The sequence below is a fragment of the Oncorhynchus keta genome, chromosome 3 (genome assembly GCF_023373465.1).
Source record: "Oncorhynchus keta strain PuntledgeMale-10-30-2019 chromosome 3, Oket_V2, whole genome shotgun sequence".
NCBI classification, from domain to species: domain Eukaryota; kingdom Metazoa; phylum Chordata; class Actinopteri; order Salmoniformes; family Salmonidae; genus Oncorhynchus; species Oncorhynchus keta.
Window position 1 is genome coordinate 13,662,305 of NC_068423.1, and position 21,093 is coordinate 13,683,397.

Sequence of the window (21,093 nt, forward strand, 5' to 3'; positions counted from 1 at the left end):
ATGTTCTCTCAGCCTCATGGCAAAATGTGTAGAATTGCAGGATGCCAGCTTTAAAATTGTCAAAAATTTATCTCCATGGCAAAATGTGTAGAATTTCAGGAAATTAGCTGTAAGACAGCAAATTCTGTTTCTGCGGCCAAGAGAAGAGCCTCTAAAATGTTCAATCGTTGACCACGCCATTGGCCACCCCCACTGTCACATCCACCACCTAAACCCCATTTATATCCAGATAAATACCCTGCTGTGGGGACAAATTGCTGTCTTATAATTCAACTGAATGTTCAGTGAAACTACTGTACCATAGCCTCACCCACTGCATTATCCTGCTTGTTGAGTGTGTTGACTGGCTACTTCATAAAACAGATAACAGCCTGCTGAACATTTGGCGGATGCTGATATACCAACCTTTTGACTCATATCACATTTAACTTAATTTCAATGTGATGACTGACTGTACCTTGTTTGTTTGCGTAGAACACTCAGTCTCAACCACCCCTACACATAATATAACCCGTCGATAATGACTTGCTGATAGATCTGTGTTGTAAGAGAGAAGTGGGATTAATTTAAGATTTCTCCACCACACATTTGCATAGTGATAGTTGTTGATGAATACCAATCAGTCTTGTGCATGTGTGAAAAACTTTGATTTGATTAATTCAATTCATCTTATACCACAGCATTGTTGAATACTCATTTTTGATTGGCTAGGGCATTCTAGAATGGACATTAAAACCCATAACGGGACAGTTAGAAAAGATACCGGGACACCTTGCAATCATGATTCCCATTTGCAGTCCCATTTGCGTACGATAGTTGTCTTATCAATCACACCAAGATGAAACTCAGACTCCAGATAGTTAGACACCATATAAAGTCCATAGACTGTTCGGTCTATAGGAGCGCTCTCTACAATGAAGTGCTATCAAACTTTATTCTAGCTCTATGTTGACATCAGAAGTTGTCAGATTTACCCTGGAGGTCTGTGCTAAATGAGGCCTCATGCACTCAGGATGAACACCAAAACATTGCCATCGGAATCTCAATTATAATCCAACCACAGAATCCACAGGAGAGACAAAGACACTCTGAAGAGAGTGTAAGTGGGGCACAGGAAGTTGTCGGCTTCGCCCCCAGGATGGGACTTTTCCTGGCGGAGGCTGGAATGCACAGCTCCTCTCTGTGTTGTTGTGTTCTGTTTTTCTTTGGCACACTTTTGATTTGTAGTCCAACAGCTCTGGGCTGATCAGATAAAAAATGACAGGACCCCAGAAAAATTTTCCAACCTGTTTTTTTTTTCTTCCTTCAAACCCTTCATCCCTCTCTCCCTTCATCCCTCTCTCCCTCGCTCTTGCTCTCCCTCCTTCAATACTTTGAGAGCGAGTGCAAAGCTGGGACAGGGAGCCCCTGCAGTCAGAACAGAGGAGAACAGGGAGCTGGGGTGTAAACTTGTGAACCTGCCTGTCAGGAAGCGACACTGAGTGTGAGAGCCGTGCAGTTTGCAGTTCGCTGGGGAGCAGACAGAACACTCTGACTGACTGTGTTTAACTCAGTGCAGCAGTGCCAGTCATAGTGGAAATAGCCCTTTCTTTCTTTCTCTCTCATTCTCTCTCTCTCTCTTGCTTGCTCTCAGTCTCGCTCTGTATGTCAGAGCACAGACACAACTGAAACTGTTCAGATAGAAAACGGCATGGCCTGTTTACAAAGTGTTTGTGTGAACCATCCAAAGGAAACAGTAGTAATCAGTGACTACCCTGGCTTTACCTCTCCTAGCATTGTGAGACAGTGCCCATTCGTTTTGATTTACATTTGGTTGAATTGTCAATGTGAAATCAACCAAAAATATCACCTTGTCATTTGATTAAGGTTCAAATTTGGGTGAGAAAAATTACATTTTTCAAATCCAATTAGTTTTCCATGTTGATTCAAAGTCATCACAGAATTTGTGGGTTGAAATTACGTGGAAACAATATTGATTCAACATAACATTTATTGAATTACACTACATGACCAAAAGTATGTGGATACCTGCTCGTCAAACATCTAATTCCAAAGTTTAAAAAAAGAACATCATCAAATAAAATGTTATTTGTCACATTCGCCAAATACAACAACCTTACCGTGAAATGCTTACTTACAAGCTCTTAACTAACATTGCAGTTTTAAGAAAATTTGTTAAGAAAATATTTACTGACTGAATGAACTAAAGAAAAAAAATTGCTAAAAAATGACAAAAACAAAGTTACACAATAAAATAACAATAAGGAGGCTATATACAGGGGGTACCAGTACCGAGTCAATGTGTGGGGTACAGGTTAGTCAATATAATTTGTACATGTAGGTAGGGGTAAAGTGACTATGCATAGATAATAGACATTGAGTAGCAGCAGTGTAAAATCAAAGGTGGGGGGGGTGTCAGTGCAAATAGTCTGGGTGGCCATTTGATTAACTGTTCAGCAGTCTTATGGCTTGGAAGGTAGAAGCTGTTAAGGAGCATTTTGGACTTAGACTTGGCGCTCCAGTACCACTTGCCGTGCGGTAGCAGAGAGAACAGTCTATGACTTGGGTGACTGGAGTCTGACAATTGTTTTGGCCTTCGCCTGACACACCTAGTATATAGGTCCTGGATGGCAGGAAGCTTGGCCCCAGTGATGTACTGGGTTGTACGCACTACCCTCTGTAGTGCCTTACGGTCGGTTGCCGAGCAGTTGCCATACCTGGCGGTGATGCAAGTCATGAGCATTAATATGGAGTTTGTACCACTTAGCTGCTATAACAGCTTCCACTCTTTTGGGAAGGCTAGATGTTGGAACATTGATGCAGGGATTTACTGTACATTTCAATTCATCCCAAAGGTGTTCAATGGGTTGGAGGTCAGGGCTCTGTGCAGGCCACACTGATCTCGGCAGACCATTTCTGTATGTGCCTCACTTTTGGCACGGGGGCATTGTCATGCTGAAATAGGAAAGGGCCTTCCCCAAACTGTTGCCACAAAGTTGGAAGCACAGAATCATCTAGAATGTCATTGTATGCTGTAGCACTAAGAATTCCCTTCATTGGAACTAAGAGGCCTAGCCGGAACCATGAAAAACAACCTCAGACAATCCTCCTCCACCAAACTTTACAGTAGGCACTATGCATTGGGGCAGGTAGTGTTCTCCTTGCATCCACCAAACCTAGATTAGTCTGCCGGACTGCCAGATGGTGAAGCGTGATTCATCACTCCAGAGAAGTTGTTTCCACTGCTCCAGAGTCCAATGGCGGCAAGCTTTACACCACTCCAGCCGACTCTTGGCATTGCGCATGGTGATCTTAGGCTTGTGTTAGGCTGCTTGGCCATGGAAACCCATTTCATGATACTCCCGACGAACAGTTCTTGTGCTGACGTTGCTTCCAGAGGCAGTTTGGAACTCGGTAGTGTTGCAAACGAGGCCAGAGGATTTTTACGAGTTACGCACTCGTCGGTCCCGTTCTGTGAGCTTGTGTGGCCTACCACTTCGCAGCTGAGCCGCTGTTGCTCCTAGACGTTTCCACTGCACTTACAGTTGACTGGGGCAGCTCTAGAAGGGCAGAAACTAACTGACTTGGAAAGGTGGCATCCTATGACGGTGCCACGTTGAAAGTCACTTATCTCTTCAGTAAGGCCATTCTACTGCCAATGTTTGTCTATGGAGATTGCATGGCTGTGTGCTCAAGTTTATACACCTGTCAGCAACAGGTGTGGCTGAAATAGCCAAATTCACTCATTTGAAGGGGCGTCCACACACTTTTGTATATATAGTGTATCTGGAATCTTGTGTTGTGCATACATGTATGACCTGAGACATAACCTGGGAAGGTTTGACTATAATTAAGCATTTAGGGTACACAGGTGTGACCAATACTAATTTGTCACCAGACACCAGGCCTGTCTAAAGGTTGCTTCTTGTTCATGATTAGCTACTGCCCAGTATTTTTTTCATTTTATTTAACCTTTATTTAACTAGGCAAGTCAGTGAAGAACAAATTCTTATTTACAAATTCTTATCTACCCCGGCCAAACCCTAACCCGGACGAGGCTGGGCCGATTGTGCGCTGCCCTATGCGACTCCCAAACATGGTCGGTTGTGCTACAGCCTGGATTCGAACCAGGGTGTGTAGTGATGCCCCTAGCACTGAGATGCAGTGCTTTAGACCGCTGCCCCACTCGGGAGCCCAGTAGCAGATTTTCAAACAGGAGCTATAAAAATGGGCAATTCTGGCCAATGAAGGTTTATACTGTGGTGCGTGTGTGGGTTTCTGTTTCAGAGTGAAGGAGTTTGTTCCTTCCCTCTTTATAACTTCCCTCTCCCCTCTCTCTCTCTCTCTCTCTCTCTCTCTCTCTCTCTCTCTCTCTCTCTCTCTCCCTCTCAGTCCATGTGTGTGCCCCTGAGGACTCCTGTGCCTCTTGGCGTTTTGGCCTATTTTTCTTTGAGGAACTGTCCTGACCTGTGTTTTAACGCAGGTAATAGCCCTGCACTGTGGGACTTTGTCATCACATGTTCTTTGATGATATGCAGAGATTAGGAATCTCCTTTACTAATTTGAACTACCAGCCTCCTTTGAATCTCTCTCCCAACCGTCTGGTTAGACTGGATAACGTCATGCCAGTGGTTTGTTTTGTAGAGCTGGACAGTCAGGTGTCAGGCTCTTTTTGTGTCAACTGAGTGTTAGCTCACTCGGATGACGTACATCGATTGCAATTCAAGCAGTTAGCTAGCTACTGTAGCTATCACTGCGGCAAAGGAACCACAGCACAATATAACCCAAACTGGGGCACAAATAGGGAACGTTATCCACCTGCTCAAGTGATGTAGGCTAGTCCAATATCAACTGTACAGAATGGAGGTTAGCCAAATCGGAAAATAAACTTGCATTTCACATGGTACAGATCTCTGTCTGGTCGAAGTCACTATACTAGTCATAGATAATTCTCACAGGCATTAGGGATGTCTTTAACACCCGCTTGTATGGCAGCCGCTGCCATTGTTATGGAACCTTACCGGTCTTAATAATACCATTCTGTAAGGATTTCCCCTTTTCTTTCCCCTCCCTCCCATTGCACTGCTCAATATAATGTCTGAACATCCTTGATCTTTTCACACCAGGATTGCAGACGGAGGAGGTTCTCGCACTGAGGATCATTAAAGTGACCCCTTCAGGGGGGTCACAGTCACATAATGACATTCCAGAGACCCAGAGATGGACCCTAGAGCCCGCATTTAAGCCACAAGAGCTGGCAGGGGTGGGCAGTACAGGGGATGTGTATGGTAGGCATGACTTAGAGAAGATTGACCATTTCATTTACTCTGCTACCCACATATCACAGAGGGAATCAGTGTTTAGACTTCACGTCTCTCTCTCTCTCTCTCTCTCTCTCTCTCTCTCTCTCTCTCTCTCTCTCTCTCTCTCTCTCTCTCTCTCTCTACCTAACCTTTTATATAGGGCCCAACTGATGTGATTTTTTTGGGTTTGATTCTGATTGGTTGGGGGGCGAAACGTACTGAATACCAATATATCTGCACGATATACTGTTTTACAGCAGGGAAAATGAAGTGTAATTTTTCCACAGTGATTTCTCATAAATTTCCATCCAAAAGAGCAATTGTCTTAAAACTTCTTTGGGATCGGTGTCCCGCCCACGGGATGGTTGAGCTAACGTAGGCTAATGCAGTTAGCACGAGGTTGTAAGTAACAAGAAACTTTCTCAGGACATAGACATATCTGATATTGGCAGAAAGCTTAAACTCTTGTTAATCTAACTGCAATATACAATTTACAGTATCTATTACAGTGATAGAATACCATGCTATTGTTTGAGGAGAGTGCACAGTTTTGAACATGAAAAGGTATTAATAAACAAAAATAGCCACATTTGGGCAGTCTCGATACAACATTTTGAACAGAAATGCAATGAGTCATTGGATCAGTCTAAGACCTTGCACATAAACTGCTGCCATCTAGTGGCCAAAATCTAAATTTCAGAAGGGCTGGAATTATGGCTTTTCTTTTGCATTTCAAAGATGATGGTACAAAAAAAATACAAAATAGTGTTTTGTTTTGTATTATATTTTACCAGATCTATTGTGTTATATTCTCCTACATTCCATTTTCATTTCCACAAACCTCAAAGTGTTTCCTTTCAAATAGTACCAAGAATATGCATATCCTTGCTTCTAGGCCTGAGTTACAGGCAGTTAGATTTGGGCATGTCATTTTAGGCGAAAATTGAAAAAAAGGGGTGGTTAATAACTATGCTTCAAATGTTGATTTCATACATTAATGACACATCATGAGAATGGCCACAGTGTTCAGATCAGCATGAGATTCCCTTTTCTCATCCTATTTATTGAATATCGTTTATCGGTTTATCGAGTTATCGGCCGATACCGATATAGTAAAATTGGTGAATATAGTAATATTGGTGAATATATATCGGTCCGGGCTTTAGTTTTATACAATATCTATGTCACTGCCTTTCATCTATCTACTTTCTATACCTTAATCTTAACTTCCTTTGTGTATTATTTTATTATAGTAACACTTTGCTTTCACTACCAACAGACATGAGAATGTACGTTATAATATGTTAACATCATATTTCTGCAATTTCCTGTGTTCCATGTCTGTGGTATTGACAAATGTCTTGTATTTGTCTGTCACGATTGTAGCAAATAGATAGTTTTGGTGCTCCATATATCCCTACTCTGACCTGCAGGAAGTGGATTCCATGCAACTGATGTGATTATGCCAACTAGGGCAGTGTTGAAATTGGTGCTACCGGAGGCTACACTGATCGGCTAAAAACTACATTTCACCAAGTCACCAGAAACTCTGGCATTAAAAGGTAATGCCACAGCTCAGTCAGTTTCCATAGGTGACATCCTCTCTCTGGTTCCCTCTGTAACAGAAGAGTGGCCATGATTACCAGAATATTAAGTGGGGTAATAGTCTGCTGGATGTAAATGTTTAGCGGTTCTGCGGCAATGTACACCTCAAATCTTTGTTCCACCAAGGTTGGTATTTGAAGAGTTTCTAATGGGTAAGACATGGGCGATGTGGAGTGTCAACGTTCACTCATCATGGCCACTGTCTATAACATGAATACAAACAGAAATGACTGAACTGGCTGACAGGTTAGCTTTAGCGCTTTCATTTAGGGATTACTTGTGTGTACACCAAGCGTTGATGGTATTTGAATGTGTGATGGGCTCATCCTAAACTACATTGATGATTTGTCAAGATCTTTTTAAGTTGCTGTTCTCATCATTCTACCATGATGACAAACACTTAGGCCTACTGTAGGTATAGTATAGTGTAGAATACAAAGTTGACGCATATCAACCCTTTTTCTCCAATCACTTTGCAGCTGGCCTATCTAAGGGGAAATCAGTTAATTTTGCCTCCAGGACAAGACTGATGACAATGAACGACAGCAGGCGCAAAATTCTGCAAGAAAAGATTTTCATACATCCCAGTTTTATAGCCTGGCAAAAGACACCATACAGTATTGAAGCAGTACAGGGCTTTGCCACAAATCTTTTCCAAAATACTTGATATATAAGATGAGACTTGTGAGATGTACTATATTTATGTATAGCGTAAGAGGTGAGTAATAGACATACTATACAAAGTTAAAAAAGCACAGATTTTTCTCCAAATACCACACATTTATATTAGAGATGGGCATCAGGCTGCCAAAACCTTTATCAGATGGCTCTAGTCTACCGAGTGGCGCAGCAGTCTACCGAGTGGCGCAGCGGTCTACCGAGTGGCGCAGCGGTCTACCGAGTGGCGCAGAGGTCTACCGAGTGGCGCAGCAGTCTACCGAGTGGCGCAGCGGTCTACCGAGTGGCGCAGCGGTCTCCCGAGTGGCGCAGCGGTCTACCGAGTGGCGCAGCGGTCTACCGAGTGGCGCAGCGGTCTACCGAGTGGCGCAGCGGTCTACCGAGTGGCGCAGCAGTCTACCGAGTGGCGCAGCGGTCTACCGAGTGGCGCAGCGGTCTCCCGAGTGGCGCAGCGGTCTACCGAGTGGCGCAGCGGTCTACCGAGTGGCGCAGCAGTCTACCGAGTGACGCAGCGGTCTACCGAGTGGCGCAGCAGTCTAACGAGTGGCGCAGCAGACTACCGAGTAGCGCAGCAGTCTACCGAGTGGCGCAGCAGTCTACCGAGTGGCGCAGCGGTCTACCGAGTGGCGCAGCGGTCTACCGAGTGGTGCAGCAGTCTACCGAGTAGCGCAGCAGTCTACCGAGTGGCGTAGCGGTCTCCGAGTGGCGCAGCGGTCTCCCGAGTGGCGCAGCAGTCTACCGAGTGGCGCAGCAGTCTACCGAGTGGCGCAGCGGTCTACCGAGTGGCGCAGCGGTCTCCCGAGTGGCGCAGCGGTCTCCCGAGTGGGCACACATCTCAGTGCAAGAGGCGTCACTACAGTCCTTGGTTCGAATCCAGGCTGTATCACATCCGGCCGTGATTGGGAGTCCCATAGGGCGGCGCACAATTGGCCCAGCGTCATCCGGGGTAGGCCGTCATTGGGGGCTCCAGCTCCAGCTCCAGCTCCAGCTCCTCTCCAAACCCCTTCATTAGCTAGCTATTTCACTCTATCACCTCTTCCTCTGTGCATATGTACATCTCCAGAGTTATTTATGCTCTGTTTTGTTTTCGACACCCCATCTTGTGATTGTGTGACTGGCTGCCAGGCATGGTGCAGTCAAAACTCCTTCTCCCCTCCCTTCCCCACTTGGCTGGAGAATTTACGACCAAGTCATTGCCCTGAAGCTGAAAGGAGCCCCGGCTCGCTGAAACTTAGCACCCTCTCCCTTGACGCACCACGTACCCATCTCGTTGTTTTATCCACTCTTGGATTTGCTCGACAACGCTCCACGACGACAGTGACAGCGCCCCATGACATCCATTCCTCAGCACCTGTCTGACCACCTGAAGCTATACAAGGCCATTTAATCTTTTCTCCCTCTCCACCTCCCCCACCCTCCACTTCAAATGAGTTATCCAAATCAAAGGTGGTGCGCATTGTCCGGAGCTGAACATTACACCAGTGTCATGTAAGCTCCTTGAGCAGAGAACTGCTGCAGGTAATTCAGACAGAGAATCCTGGTGTCTTTGTTATGTTGTGTGCTGAATCAAGGGAGTGGGTGTAAAGTCGTCCTGCCATTAACACTTCATCCCTGTGGCCTGTGTCTTTGGCAGCTCCCCTCTCTGTAAATGAAACCAGAAGATGCTTGGTGGTTTGGGCAGGACCGCTGTGGGACCACATGCTAACTGGGCTACTAAAAGTGCAGTAGCTCTGACAAGTATTGTGTCGGGATCCAAAGAAGCTTTGTCATACACCTACTCACAAATATCTCCAAAATAAAATACTTCATGTTACAAAAGAGCAAGGCCTATGAGGTCAGATGCATAAAGCTGAATTTGTAATGAGATGATCCTCTACATTTCACGTGAGGGTGCCAAACGGGTTCTGGAATATTTCAACAAAGACACGTAAAGCCCTACAGAGCATAACCTGATTGTATCATGACACTAACAAACTCCCATAGACCTCGGAAATATTGCAATACTAATTCAATGGCAAAGTATATGCTTAATTATTGTTTATATTAAGTATATTAAAATGTATTATAACCATTTGTGTATCAATTAGATCTGACACTGTGGCAGTCTCACAAATTTGTTGATTTCATTGATTTGGAGAATTTCAAAATGAGAGGGCTTTAAGTCATTTCAAACACTATTGATGGTACTAAACAGTTAACACTTTTTGTGAATAACTCCCTCGAAAACAAAACCAATGAAGAACATTCAGTTAACAATGAAGAGTTACACGGCATGATTGGGGGCTGACGGCCAGAATGTAGAATATGGACCCACAATGGCAAAACAAAACAAAATGACGCTGACTTAAAAGGTCCTGATTGTATGACTCCAAACATAAAAGTATAGTTTTATTTAACAAAATCAACAAAGTACTTATATATTTGGACTCACAAAATGTATGGTTGAGTTTATACAATTTTAGTTTGTCCTGAAGATGTTCAACGTTGTCATCGTCCTTGGAGGATGGAGACATTATCTAAACCAATAATTACACTAATTCCAACCGCTATTTAGAAACGCTCCAGGCTCCTTTAAAAAAATCCCTATAGATATTGAATAAGCTTCATGTTCAAAACTACAATTCCAACCTCCTTAGCATCACAACATTTATCTAATAAGATAAATGGACCTTAGTGAAGAGGAAAAGAACGGCAAGCCTTTTCCGTTACACCAGTGTTTGAGGTTAAGATTCTTTTGGACTGGGCTGGAGAACATTTTTCCACGCAGTCAACTGAAAGTGCACTCTATTCTGCCCTCTAAAAATGATCATTGACCAAAAGTCTATAGCAGCACTAGGATTTGATGCTGAAACTCTAGATTGTACTCACCACCAGATGGGATAACCTCCAAGCACCCGCCAGCTGGACAACCACACACACATCATATATCCAATCAGGTACAAATCCATGAGGTATGCCTTGTGGTGATAGGAGTGGAAATGGATCAATACATAGAATGTCCAATGGGGAATGAAGAACAGGCTTCCTGGAGGAGAAGGTTTAGCAAAAGCTTGATTGTTGAGGGAGGGGAATTTAAATGAAATTGAAGCAACAAAAAAAAAACTCCTGTTTTCCCCCTTCTTTGAGTCGGGCCAGGGAAGTGTGTCTGGCTCCTTGTAGTTAAGAGAGTAAGTCTCTCTCTCTCACACATACACAAACGCACACACACGCTCCTACCCGTCCTGTCCTTCCCTCCCTCTCTGAGGTTCTTTCCTAAGGTAGATATCTTTTTCTCTCCACTTTTTTTCTCCCTCAGGATGCCTCATCCACAGGCCCAATATTAAAGGGGGGAGACGAGCGAGGTTTGGAGATGTCAGCTGGCAAGCCAATCACAGAGGATGGCCTTAGGTTACGAAAAAAAATATTTGTTCCCATCTGTCAATCACACACCACCCCCTGGTAATGTGAAAAAAAAGGAGAGAGAAAGAGGGAGGGCGAGAGGGAGGGAAAATGAGAGGGGAGGTATAGGGAGGGACAGAGGAAAAAGGTAGAGTTCTTATTCAATCTATTTCATCCATGATAATTCAAAGCAAGCACTCCCTAAAGTGGCTGAGGATAGGTGAAAGGATGTAAGGCCTGCCTCTTCATGGAGGCTTTGGGATTGACAACAGAGAGGAGGGCATACGGGGGGAGGAAGTGTTGACTCCATTTTTAAGGGGTTGTGCCCTGACTAATTGATCCGGATATATGTGCATACAGTGCATCCACACACCCTTTCTCTGTCACGCACACAGGGAGACATTTACAGTGGATTTTCTAAATTGTTGTCCTCCCACACCGACAAGAGGACATAAAAGGAGACACAATAAAGCCATAAAACGTGGTGGTCGAGCCAGTCACGTAAGTTTATATACTGTAGTGGGCCAAAGGTGACACATTTTACATCAATACCATTGTCATTTTGATGGGCTGTGGGGCAGGCAGTAGTCGGAGAGAGAGGAGGGAGAAGGGGGCACTATTTCTAGAACTAACCCAAAGTCAATTTAGATGTTTGGAAACTGATTTGTGACCATTACAAACTTCACACTTTTGTTGAGTCACGGGGTTTTATTTATAGCAAGACTTAGGGAAACGTTTTATTTTCAACAAAGGCATATTGATGTACTGTACCACAACAGCAAAAACATAAATGAACCCATGAAAAGACTGCAGTACGTTAGCGGAAATTGATACATTTCTTATGTTTCCCCTATAGAGAGAAAATCTATTCTCGGTTGAACAGCTTGTTATTAGAGTTTTGCCAGTGTGTTGCATCGTGTGGTTAGAGAATGATGTCTAATGCTCTTTAGTGGTTCCTCTATGTTCTTATGATTCTGTGTGTTCAGATGGTGTTTTCTTTCTAACAGAAACACTGCACAATGCCGTGACATCACGCCTGAGTCAAAACAAGATCAATCTGAGTTATTTAAAAGTGATTTACCGTGAGATTTATTCAACCGTTATATTTCTTACGAGACACACAGCTATTCACTGAAGTCGTCATCCTTTTGAGAAATATTATTCATTGACTAAACTTGTCTAAATGATTTCCTTGATGATCTGTTGTAGCTTTTGGACTGATGTAGACATAGTGGCACAGGTGCCTCAAAGAGGAATTGGTCACGGCTTTAATGTTCTGCATGCAGTACCCATGAGGATCATGTTGGCCCTTCATCCAAACCTCATTTATACTACTACCTCTCAACATCCCTAAAATAAACCCTATTGGTTACCACCAATCAAAGCTCTCGTCTTCTCTGGTGTGGCTATGAAATGTACCCCAGGGTAAGGTTTGTCTGGTGACAACTGATGTGCTGCCTGGGGGTGGTGGTGGTCATGCTCTACCCCAGGGCAGGAGGGAGTGAGTGCCGGAGGGGCTGAAGGAAGGGGCTGAAAGGTTTCACAGTAGGGGCTGGGAGTGTGCCCTCTGGAGGGGAGAGCTGCCTACCTACCACAGGGACAGAGCCCAGTGACCCCAGCCTAGAGGTCAGTCACAGAATACACTCCTCGCTCTCCTCCTGTTTTCTTCCCCCACAACAAAGAAGCTGTGACCGATGCACTTTGGGACCAAATATCGCCTGGCTTGAGAAAAGAAAACATCAGTCACTATCCACAAAAAAATGTTAGAGTCATATTGACATTAATGACATACGGCCTTGTATACGTACCCGCCAAGATGGGGTATGTATCTGTGAGGCTCACGACAAGGAACTAAGGTCTGCTTTCGATCACAGACATTGTCCTGTGCTACGGTGAACAAGTTTGAAAATGTGCCGAGCTCAGCATTCTTGAGGAGTGATCGACGCTTCGCGGGGCCAACGATGGATGGATGGGGAATGTGACAAGTGCGCAATTTACGATTGGAGGCGATGGAATGGTCTGCATCTGAACAACATTGAAACCACGTTTCCCTGCAGGTCAAAGCCACAATGTGATAAACTGTCTGGACATTTACAGTTAGAATCTACAACTCTATAAAACCTGGTCCTGAACTGTGACCCATGGAGAGTTTCCATTGTGCAGATGTAGGATCTTAATTTGAACCAGTTTATTACAGCAGGTAGATATTCCTGCAGCAACAGAAAATGCTCATTATTATGTGGATTATAATTAATTGTAATTTTTGTAGGGATTGAGCCATTTTTCATAAGGGAAAATTACAAACTTCCGAAGCCTTTTTAAACCACAAATACACGACAAGTTAAAATTATTAAAATTATCCAGCAACAGGGTGATCAAATTAAGATGCTACGTCTGTAGTCTGTCTGATACCATACGTATCTATATCTCTCTCTGAAGATAACTCATGACAGCCTGAGAAGTAGGCTATTCTGTGAAACATCAGAACTTGTTTAATCTTTGTTTGTTAAATACGTAATATATGGATGTATGTCAAAAACTCAATAGTGACATAAAACATGTGTGCGTGTCTATTCTTGTGCATGCGTGTGCTCGTCCTCAAGCATTTGTGTGTAAGTGAGAGAGAGACTATGTACTTGTATCAGTATATGCCCAGGAGGGGGGGGAACACATAGAGGACCCCTGCTGTGCTGGTTTCTACGGTGACCTGAGAAAGGCTGTAACCAAGTCCGGCTCTTTCTCAGGCCTGATCAGCGTATTACTACAAAGGAGGACATGTGTTCAGCCCCCCGCCTCCCGCCCACTCCCACTCAATCCGACCAATGTGGCCGGACACAGGCAGCCAATAAAACCAGGATTAGGAGGGTGTCTACACACACTGGGCTGTAGCGAAAAAGTTTCTGAACACGCCCAACTCCGCCCTCCCCTCACACACTTATTTTCTTTCATTAGTTCTTTCTTAGACCATCTTTCTGTCTTTTTTTTTATTTCATTCGCTCCCATTTTCTCTCCTTCCTCTGTCTCTTTCTTTCAAATCCCTAACTCTGTAAGCTCCTGACACAATGGGGTTTCCAGAAATTACTCATTTAGCCAGCGCAGTTCAGTCAGTTCTCAATGCCCGTCTCCCCCTGTCATACTTGGAGTCCTCTGTCTTGCCCTGATATGATAATGAAATGCGCTCCACCACAATAACAATGGTGTGTGTTTGTGTGTGTTGCTTGTGTTCATGTGCATGCACCTGTGCCTCTACATGTGTTTGACAGAGATACAATTCAATGTCTCACAGTTTTTTTGTTTCACTCCGGGACAATGCAACGATGTTGCAGATGTGTCCCATCTGCAGCGGAAATGCATCTTGTGTTGTATGCTGTCATGAATGTCTGGCGCACTCTACCAGTAGGCCTCTCTGTATCCAGAGACTGCATCCTCATCCATCTGCTCTGGATCTCCCGAACGCTATAATGCTAACGTGTCCTGGAAATGGGAGCATTTGGATAATATCGCTGCAGCCTTTGTCAAGGATTTTTGTAAGCTGGGGACAAAGAGCGACAAAAACTCACCCCCAAACAAACCTTTTTCATTAGAGCAGCAAACACTTCATCCTTTAGCTATGCAGCAGGATCCCCTGTTGGTGTGGAAGGCCAAGCCACTGTCACACAGGGAGGGAAGAGCCTTAAACCCTCGGCTGGCGGTCTTCAGTCGGACATTGAGCCCAAGCCTAATTAAAGGGCACTTAAGCCCCACAATGAGCCGCCGTGCAGGTTTGGGGGTGGCAGGGGTCTCAGAGTGGAGGGGCAGTATTCATGGCACTCGTAAACAAGGTGGTCTGAGAACAGAGAGAGAGAACAGAGACCGAGAGAGAAGAGGGGCTATGTACCAGCGACTTTGTTCACACTCTTTAAGACAAAGTCAACAGCCAGCCCTCTTGCCATCCCCCCTAATAACCACCACCTTCAGAGGGCTCTGCAAACACAATGCTTCTCCCACTCCCCTCTTCTCGCTCTCAGTCACTGATGGGACAATGAGGGAGCCCCCTCTGCACCCGCTCCCAAGCCCCCCCCAAACAGACACTTATTTTATTGAAATTCTTTGGTGTTCTAATCCCCAGCTTCCTCCAGGGCCAATAATGGACTCCCTGCGACAGACTTTTCCAGCACCGATAGCTAGCAGCATTCTCCCAGCCCGGGTCACAAGTCCTCTCCTTCTCCAATGTCAAGTCTTCTCCTTCTCCAATGTCAGCACTATATGCCTTCCCAGTCAGTGAAAAGAAACTATAGCTAGCACTGTAGCATTTGTTAGTGAAATGCAATGTTATCTTGAATCAATACAAATGTGCTGCTGAATTCAAAGGTTGATGGGAAGTCAGTGTTGGAAGTTATAGTACTTCAGTAACAGTGTCGTGTTGTATTTCAAGGTGATGCCACATCTCAGAGCCAATAGCAAATGTGTCCTTCCATCTTGTAGTGACCAACCTTAGTTTTGCTTTAACAAAAAATGTCTATGTATGGCTAGTTTTACAATTCAAATAACAAGGGATTGATTTAAATTGTATTTTGGCAGAGGGTGACAGAATGCAGAGTTGGGCAGAGACATTGTATAATGGACTGCATGAACAATGAGCATACTACCCAACATCATGCCTTTCTGTTCCATTATCATACGTCTTATGACCAATGTCCAACATACCTGTCCTGTCCTGTCCACTTTCACATTTAGCTTGACTACATGTTCAATTGGTTCTCACTGCAGGTGTACCATTCACTCTCAGTCAGAATAATCCCAGAGGGGGGAAGCGACCAGTTGGAAATGTGAGGATGGTGACATCTACTGGTCACATGAGATTCTTAAGGGCTAGTTAATGTTTATTGTCAGGATTCTTGTCCTGAAGGCAGAACTGAGCGATATCTCCTTAGATAGGCCAGTGGCAAAGTCAAAATTGGCCATGTAGAAAATAGAAGGAAGGGAAGCGCTTCTTGGGTCCACAATAGTATGTCTTTGTAAATAGAAGGTGCTCTTGGGTAAAAAAGAAGAAGGTGAACCAAGGCACTCTTCATATAATTAATTGAAATGCCTTCATTTGTATGGCATGTTCTATGGAACAAAGATTGAAAAATGTGATGCGTTTCATCTGCATGGCCTACATAAGGTAGCACAAAATTAGAATGATACTGTACAACAGGGGCGCAACTTTCACTGCTTGCCCACATTCTGAAATTGCATTTTTGACACCCCCCAGATTTATCATTGGAATGTGATACAAAACGAGGCAAAGGTTTGCTTTAGGACCATGCAGACGCCTCCAAGTGGTCGGGTAGGCTATTTGGAGTGTTTATCCGACTGGATGTAAAAAATATATATATTTAAAAAAAGAGGTCCCCTCCACTTCTAAAACCAAAGTTGCGCCCCTGCTGTACAATGTATTTTCTTTTGATCAAAGCATTTTCCAATCAACCCTGATTGAGGAGGGAGTGGTCACAGAACAGCCAATAGTCCAAATTAATTGGAAAACACCTAGTAAACAACACAATACATTCAAAAGGGAAATAGAAACACTATCAAAATACACATCAGGTCAGATGCATTAGAACCACTAGAAAAAAAAAAAAGTAGTTCTAGCCTTGAATCGGAGTGGTCAAAATTGTGTTTATGTTACAGAAACGAAGGCCCGAGAGAGCAAGAGAGACAATAATGCCAAAAGTGAATCTAAGCATGAACGGTACCTCGTCATTAAAAGCTGTCCTATTAACATGTTACATTGTAAAGCCTCACTGGGAGAGCCTCGAGGGACCAGAGAGTATAGAAATGTAATCTGCTCCAGAACACATCTGAACAACTATTAAACGTGTGTTAGAAAAAGAGATGGAAGAGGAAAAAAGACCACAAGGACTTTGAAGCTTCCATTTGATCATCCACCAAGGTATCCAGAGTTGTTATAGGCCAGGGATCACATTTCCACCCACGTCAGACTGAGTGTTTATCGTACTGTAGCTTTACAATAAAACATGGAAGATATCCACAGTGGGCTGAAGATCTAGGCCCATGCTTCAGCCTACAGCAAGGTTAGAAATGTTTCATGACGAGAACGTTGTCACTTCTGAGAATTATTATGGATTATTATGGATATTATATTTGACAAATTAGATGCATAAGTCAAAATCGTAGCATGTACAACAAACACATTATCAAATTATAACGATAAGGTTGATTTATACAAACAAGCAATACCTTGCTCCTTCTCCCCCAGGCATTGAAAATATATATTGAATACGCCCTTCCTTCCTAAGCCCTTAACCAACAATGCAGTTTTAATTAAGAAAATACCCCCCCAAAAAAGTAAGAGATAAAAATAACAAATAGTTTAAGGGCAGCAGTAAATAATGTCCTTGTCGCATTGTGCTCTAATGACTTCTTGTGGCGGGCTGGGCACCTGCAAGCTGAATACTGTTGCCAGTTGTGCGGCTGGCTTCCCGGTTAAGCGAGCACTGTGTCAGTTGACGCATGGCCCTTGACATTCGCCTCTCCCGAGTCTGTACGGGAGTTGCAGCGAATAGACAAGACTTTAACTACCAATTGGATATCACAAAAAGGGGGTAAAAAGTACCCCCCCAAAAATATATATATTATAATTTACTTAGCTTTGATAACCATGACAAAAGTATAGCTATTATGATATGGCCATGACTTGATAGGAATCTTCGGCGCTGTTATGGTTTTTCTCATTGTTTCCAATGCCAGCTGGGATCTCAGAGCATTGTTCTGTATTTGCATGTGACGGTAGATCTAAGTTTACATCTCTAACACACCACCCAGAGCTATGACCATGAGATAATACCTTGTCAGCTGGCCAAACCTGTTTAATGGCACTCAATTCTGGGGTATCCTTAGAAAACAGTGGGTATCACATAACCACCCAGTTAAATGGAACATAGCTGACCCCTTCAGCTTTAGGGAATGGTGTTCCCTAAATTAGTGTTTGGACTTATCTGAGGATCTAGAACATGACACTCTTGATCTTCTTTGATTTGGGAGTCTCAGGCATCAACCTCGTCAATCATTCTCACTGCTTCTAGCCTAGAGGAGCCTCCACTGTCCCACCAGATATAGGAGTCAATGGCCTTCTTTTGTGCACAAATATCAAATTATGATTGGAAGGACGTCAGAGTTCTCTAAAGAGCTAGACTATTTGTTTTGATCAAATTGTGCAATTTGGCAAAAATATCTATTTTGTAACACTTTATTTTACTGTTGGCCTACTTTTTCCATTAGTATTCATCTATCTATTTAATATCAATATGAAAAGGCAGTTACACATGTAGGCTACATATTATACACTTTATATACAAAAGCATGTGGACACCCCTTCAAATTAGTGGATTTGGCTATTTCAGCCACACCCATTGCTGACAGGTGTATAAACTCGAGCACACAGCCATGCAATCTCCATAGACAAACATTGGCAGTAGAATGGCCTACTGCCGGGTGGAGATTATAACAGAACATGGCCAAGATGTTCAAATGTTCATAAATGACCAGCATGGTCAAATAATAATAATCACAGGCAGAACAGTTGAAACTGGAGCAGCAGCACGGCCAGGTGGACTGGGGACAGCAAGGAGTCATCATGCCAGGTAGTCCTGAGGAATGGTCCTAGGGCTCAGGTCCTCCGAGAGAGAGAGAAAAGGAGAGAATTAGAGAGAGCATACTTAAATTCACACAGGACACCGGATAGGACAGGAGAAGAACTCCAGATATAACAAACTGACCCTTGCCCCCCGACACATAAACTACTGCATCATAAATACTGGTGGCTGAGACAGGAGGGGTCAGGAGACTCTGTGGCCCCATCCGATGACACCCCCGGACAGGGCCAAACAGGAAGGATATAACCCCACCCACTTTGCCAAAGCAAAGCACAGCCCCCACACCACTAGAGGGATATCTTCAACCACCAACTACCATCCTGAGACAAGGCCGAGTATAGCCCACAAAAATCTCCGCCACGGCACAACCCAAGGGGGGGCGCCAGCCCAGTTACTCAACCCACTCAAGTGACGCACCCCTCCAAGGGATGGCTTGAAAGAGCACCAGTAAGCCAATGACTCAGCCCCTGTAATAGGGTTAGAGGCAGAGAATCCCAGTGGAAAGAGGGGAACCGGCCAGGCAGAGACAGCAAGGGCTGTTCGTTGCTCCAGAGCCTTTCCGTTCACCTTCACACTCCTGGGCCAGACTACACTCAATCATATGACCCAATGAAGAGATGAGATGAGTAAAGACTTAACGGTTGAGACCGAGTTTGCGTCTCTCACATGGGTAGGCAGACCATTCCATAAAAATGGAGCTCTATAGGAGAAAGCCCTGCCTCCAACTGTTTGCTTAGAAATTCTAGGGACAATTAGGAGGCCTGCGTCTTGTGACCGTAGCGTACGTGTAGGTATGTACGGCAGGACCAAATCAGAGATAGGTAGGAGTAATCCCATATAATGCTTTGTAGGTTAGCAGTAAAACCTTGAAATCAGCCCTTGCCTTTACAGGAAGCCAGTGTAGGGAGGCTAGCACTGGAGTAATATGATACAATATTTTGGTTCTAGTCAGGATTCTACCAGCCGTATTTAGCACTAACTGAAGTTTATTTAGTGCTTTATCCGGGTAGCCGAAAAGTAGAGCATTGCAGTAGTCTAAAGCATGGATACATTTTTCTGCATCATTTTTGGACAGAAAGTTTCTGATTGTTGCAATGTTACGTAGATGGAAAAAAGAAGTCCTTGAAACAGTCTTGATATGTTTGTCAAAAGAGAGATCAGGGTCCAGAGTAACGCCGAGGTCCTTCACAGTTTTATTTGAGACGACTGTACAACCATTAAGATTAATTGTCAGATTCAACAGAAGATCTCTTTGTTTCTTGGCACCTAGAACAATTATCTCTGTTTTGTCCGAGTTTAAAAGTATAAAGTTTGCAGCCATCCATTTCCTTATGTCTGAAACACAGGCTTCTAGCGAGGGCAATTTTGGGGCTTCACCATGTTTCATTGAAATGTACAGCTGTGTGTCATCCACATAGCAGTGAAAGTTAACATTATGTTTTCGAATGACATCCCCAAGAGGTAAAATATATAGTGAAAACAATAGTGGTCCTTAACCTTGAGGAATACCGAAATGTACAGTTGATTTGTCAGAGGACAAACCATTCACAGAGACAAACTGACATCTTTCCGACAGATAAGATCTAAACCAGGCCAGAACTTGTCTGTGTAGACCAATTTGGGTTTCCAATCTCTCCAAAAGAATGTGGTGATCGATGGTATCAAAAGCAGCACTAAGGTCTAGGAGCACAAGGACAGATGCACAGCCTTGGTCTGATGCCATTAAAATGTAATTTACCACCTTCACAAGTGCCGTCTCAGTGCTATGATGGGGTCTAAAACCAGACTGAAGCATTTCGTATACATTGTTTGTCTTCAGGAAGGCAGTGAGTTGGTGCGCAACAGGCTTTTCTAAAAAAATGTTTTTACATTAAAAAAAATAAAAAATAAAAAATCTATCATAGGATGTCAACACGTCTGTCGATTTTCTCCCCTACTAGAGCTTCCCCGGTCAACTGTAAGTGCTGTTATTGTGAAGTTGAAACGTCTCTGAGCAACAGCGGCTCAGCTGTGAAGTGGTAGAAGAACACTATCTTCTCCAATGCATAGTGCCTACTGTAAAGTTTGGTGGAGGAGGATTGCCTGAGGTTGTTTTTCATGGTTCAGACTAGGCCTCTTAGTTCCTGTGAAGGGACATCTTAACGCTACAGCATACAATGACATTCTAGACGATTCTGTGCTTCCAACTTTGTGGCAACAGTTTTGGCAAGGCCCTTTCCTGTTTCAGCATGACAATGCCCCCTTGCACTAAGTGAAGTTCAAACAGCAATGGTTTGTTCAGATCGGTTTGGAAGAACGTGACTGTCCTGCACAGAGCCCTGACCTCAACCCCATCGAACACCTTTGGGATGCCCGACCTCACTAATGATCTTGTGGCTGAATGGAAGCAAGTCCCCACAGCAATGTTCCAACATCTAGTGGAAAGCCTTCCCAGAATAGTGAAGGGGGGACCAACTCCATATTAATGCCCATGATTTTGGAATGAGATG